The sequence below is a fragment of the Salvelinus fontinalis genome, chromosome 18 (assembly GCF_029448725.1).
Source record: "Salvelinus fontinalis isolate EN_2023a chromosome 18, ASM2944872v1, whole genome shotgun sequence".
NCBI classification, from domain to species: domain Eukaryota; kingdom Metazoa; phylum Chordata; class Actinopteri; order Salmoniformes; family Salmonidae; genus Salvelinus; species Salvelinus fontinalis.
This window is the reverse complement of record NC_074682.1, coordinates 42,163,881-42,169,013: the sequence shown is the minus strand read 5'-3', so window position 1 is coordinate 42,169,013 and position 5,133 is coordinate 42,163,881.

Below are 5,133 nucleotides of genomic sequence, written 5' to 3'. Positions count from 1 at the left end.
CTATGACATTACTTTAGCTAATATGGTGACAACGATGTAGGCTGTGTGTAGCGGTTATGATATGGTTTGGCTTAGAAAGTTTTTTTTGCCTGTTCACATACAGCTGATGAGTTGTGCATTGAAGTCCACAATCAAAGGAAAAAGATAATAGGAGGAGAGCGCATAGATGTGAGAAGGAATACAATATGGCTGTTATGAAAGTGAACTGCGTTTATGGGTGATCAGGGGTGTATTCATTCGGCCAATTCTGTTGAAACTTTTCATAAACGGAAGCAAACGGAACGAAACGGGGATAAACATACCTGAATCTGTCCAATGGAAACTCTTGTTTGCAACTGTTGGACTAATGATTACACCATAGATCAGCTGGATGCAGGCAAGACAGTATATTGAATGTGTCAATGTCTTTCCGTTTGTCACTGTCTGTCGCCTAAATGTATATCGACCTTTGTGCACCTACGTTGTAGCAACCTCATGATGGATATGGAGAAAATAGTAGTATCATGTAGCCTTAACCTATCGCTGTTACATTGAACTGGGTGAATGGAATATGAATGACAGTCATCCAATATGCCGTAATTTAAATAAGGCCATGCTCATTAAAAAAAATCTTTATTAGGCAAACTATTCGAATTTTAGCAACCAGGAAATGGCGGTAGTACATGCATAGTGTCACGCCCTGGCCTTATTATTCTTTGTTTTCTTTATTATTTTAGTTAGGTCAGGGTGTGACATGGGGAATGTTTATGTTTTGTTGGTTTTGGGTGTTTATTTGGTAAAGGGGTTATGGGGTGTAGATTATGGTTTTGTGTTGAGTGTAGATGTCTAGCGTTGTCTATGTTGGTTAGTTATATAGGAGAGTCTATGGTTACCTGAATGAGTTCCCAATTAGAGACAGCTGATTTCGGTTGTCTCTGATTGGGAGCCTTATTTAGGGTAGCCATAGGCTCTCATTGGTTGTGGGTAATTGTCTATGTAAAACGTTTGTAGCCTGTATGTATGTGCACAACGTTTGTAGCTTCACGGTCGTTTTGTTGTTTTGTTCGTTTTGTTAAAGTGTTTCGTGTTTATTTTTGTCATCTTTTAAAATAAAAGAAGATGGCTTATTTTCCAACTGCTGCGTTTTGGTCCGTCAATCCCCCACACGATCGTGACAGAATTACCCACCATAGGACCAAGCGGCATGGAAGGCGGCAACAGGACCTACCTACACAGGATTTCTGGAGATGGGAGGAAATTCTAGACGGGAGAGGACCCTGGTCACAGCCAGGGGAATATCACTGCCCCAAGGCAGAGATAGAGGCAGCACGGCGACACGGGAGGAAGCCCAAGAGACAGCACAAAAAAAAATTTGGAGGGGGGCACTTGGAGCAGTCGGCGAAGTTGAGGGGTGAGTCTGAGTGTGTCGAGGAGTTATTGGACAGATTGGAGGAGAGTGAACGAAGGGGAGATTATGAGACATTCGAAGTGTTGTTGACGAAATTGGAGGAGAGTGAAGAGAGAGAGCTGTTGGTTTGGCAGAGTATGCAATGCATTCTTCCTGAGGAGCATATTAGCTGTCCGATGCCACCTGTGTCAGTTCCTCGTACTCAGCCTGAAACTCGTGTTAAAGTTCCGGAAGAGTTGATGCCGGCTATACACACCAGGTTTCCAGTACACCTTCACAACCCGGTGTGTCCTGTTCCTACTTTTTTCACTCATCCTGAGATGTATGTCCCCAGCCCTGTACCACTAGTTCCGGCACCAAGCATTAGGTCTAAGGTGCGTCCCCAGAGCCCTTTACGCACTGTTCCTGCTCCCCGCACTAGCTTTGAGGTGCGTGTTTCCAGCCCATTACCACCAGTGCCTACACCACGCATCAAGCTTCCTGGGTGTTTCCAGAGCCCTGTTGTTCCTCCACGTACTAGCCCTGTGGTGCGTGTCTCCAGCACATTACCACCAGTGCCTACAACACGCACCAAGCCCTCTGTGTGTTTCCAGAGTCCTGTACGCACTGTTCCTTCTCCCCGTACTCGCCCTGATGTGCGGGTCCTCAGCCCGGTACCACCAGTACCGGTACCACGCACAAGGCCTATAGTACGCCTTGAGAGTCCAGTGTGCCCTGTTGCTGCTCCCCGCATTAGCCCTGAGATGCGTGTCCCCAGTCCGGTACCACCAGGTCCGGCCCCACGCACTAGGCCTAATGTGCGTCCCCAGGGTCCAGTATGCCCTGTTCCTGCTCCCCGCACTAGCCCTGAGATGCGTGTCCCCAGCCCGGTACCACCAGTTCCGGCACCACGCACTAGGCCTAATGTGCGCTCCCAGGGTCCAGTATGCCCTGTTCCTGCTCCCCGCACTAGCCCTGAGATGCGTGTCCCCAGCCCGGTGCCACCAGTCCCGGCACCACGCACCAGGCCTACAGTGCGCCTCAGCCGGCAGGAGTCTGCCGTCTGCACAGCAATGACTGAACTGCCCGTCTGCCAAGCGCCATCTGAGCCATCCGTCTCCCCAGCGCCATCTGAGCCATCCGTCTCCCCAGCGCCATCTGAGCCATCCGTCTGCAATGAGCCTGCAAAGCCGCCCGTCTGCCATGAGCCTGCAAAGCCGCCCGTCTGCCATGAGCCCACTGAGCCGTCCGCCAGACAGGAGCCGCTAGAGCCGCCAGCCAGACAGGAGCCGCTAGAGCCGTCCGTCAGACAGGATCTGCCAGAGCCGCCAACCAGACAGGATCTGCCAGAGCCGCCAACCAGACAGGATCTGCCAGAGCCGCCAACCAGACAGGATCTGCCAGAGCCGCCAACCAGACAGGATCTGCCAGATCAGTCAGCCAGCCATGAGCAGCCAGATCCGTCAGCCAGCCATGAGCAGCCAGATCCGTCAGCTAGCCATGAGCAGCCAGATCCGTCAGCTAGCCATGAGCAGCCAGATCCGTCAGCTAGCCATGAGCAGCCAGATCCGTCAGCTAGCCATGAGCAGCCAGATCCGTCAGCTAGCCATGAGCAGCCAGATCCGTCAGCTAGCCATGAGCAGCCAGATCCGTCAGCTAGCCATGAGCAGCCAGATCCGTCAGCTAGCCATGAGCAGCCAGATCCGTCAGCTAGCCATGAGCAGCCAGATCCGTCAGCTAGCCATGAGCAGCCAGATCCGTCAGCTAGCCATGAGCAGCCAGATCCGTCAGCTAGCCATGAGCAGCCAGATCCGTCAGCTAGCCATGAGCAGCCAGATCCGTCAGCTAGCCATGAGCAGCCAGATCAGTCAGCCAGCCATGAGCAGCCAGATCAGTCAGCCAGCCATGGGCCGTCCCTCAGTCCGGAGCTGCAGTCCCTCAGTCCGGAGCTGCAGTCCCTCAGTCCGGAGCTGCAGTCCCTCAGTCCGGAGCTGCCATTCCTCAGTCCAGAGCTGCCATTCCTCAGTCCGGAGCTGCCATTCCTCAGTCCGGAGCTGCCCCTTACCCTGGTGCTGCCCCTTACCCTGGTGCTGCCCCTTACCCTGGTGCTGCCCCTTACCCTGGTACTGCCCCTGACCCTGGTACTGCCCCTGACCCTGGTACTGCCCCTTACCCTGGTACTGGTCCTTAGTCCGGAGCTGTCCCTTAGTCCGGAACTCCCCCTTAATGCAATGGGGTTAATGTGGAGGGGGGTCGTTTGGAGGAAGCCTAGGAGGTGGTTAGGTACTGTGGTGACGTGGGGACTACGACCAGAGCCGGAGCCGCCACCGTGGAGGGGAGCCCACCCAGACCCTCCCCTAGACTGTGTATGGTGCGCCCGGAGTTCGCGCCTCAAGGGGGGGGTTATGTCACGCCCTGGCCTTATTATTCTTTGTTTTCTTTATTATTTTAGTTAGGTCAGGGTGTGACATGGGGAATGTTTATGTTTTGTTGGTTTTGGGTGTTTATTTGGTAAAGGGGTTATGGGGTGTAGATTATGGTTTTGTGTTGAGTGTAGATGTCTAGCGTTGTCTATGTTGGTTAGTTATATAGGAGAGTCTATGGTTACCTGAATGAGTTCCCAATTAGAGACAGCTGATTTCGGTTGTCTCTGATTGGGAGCCTTATTTAGGGTAGCCATAGGCTCTCATTGGTTGTGGGTAATTGTCTATGTAAAACGTTTGTAGCCTGTATGTATGTGCACAACGTTTGTAGCTTCACGGTCGTTTTGTTGTTTTGTTCGTTTTGTTAAAGTGTTTCGTGTTTATTTTTGTCATCTTTTAAAATAAAAGAAGATGGCTTATTTTCCAACTGCTGCGTTTTGGTCCGTCAATCCCCCACACGATCGTGACACATAGTGCATCTTTAAACTACATTTCCAAAGTGATGAAAAATTAAAATAATACTGCAGCATCAGTCAATAGTGTGCAACTGCAGTTTGAAATTCTGGGCGTTACAGCATGTGGGCATTCCTGCATCTCTTTGACCAATAGAAGTATAAAGAGGAGTTCCTGCAGATACGGGAATGGCCACATGAAGGAACGCCCCAAATTGCGCTGCGAAATTGCACCCTTCTCACATCAATGGATGGGATAGTTTTAATAAGAGCCCTTGGAAGCCCCTGGGGGATGCTGGGTAAATTAGTCTAATGATGGTCCTCTATGATTTGCCCCTCTGAACAATGGGAGCTAACAATGAGCGGGGAGAGAGACGTTGGACAGGGGAAAAACAGGTGGATCATAACATAACCAGGGGTTGAAACTTGTTAAGGGGGACAACCTGAAAATAACGGAAACCACCCCTGAAAATAAATACACTACCGTTCAAAAGTTTGGGGTCACTTAGAAATGTCCTTGTTTTTGAAAGAAAAGCACATTGTTTGTCCATTAAAATAACATCAAATTGATCAGAATGTCACGACTTCCGCCGAAGCCGGTCCCTCTCCTTGTTCGGGCGGTGTTCGGCGATCAACGTCACCAACCTTCTAGCCATCACTGATCCATTTTTCATTTTCCATTGGTTTTTTCTTGTCTTCCTTCACACCTGGTTCCAATCCCATCAATTAGATGTTGTGAATTTAACCCTCTGTTTCCCCTCATGTCCTTGTTGGAGATTGTTTTATTGTATGTTATGTGCAAGTCGTTGGGTTTTGTACCCAATTATATCATTTTTTTGTATATTTTGGTTTTTGGGGTTTTATGAGCACTTATTAAACGACTCCGTTTACA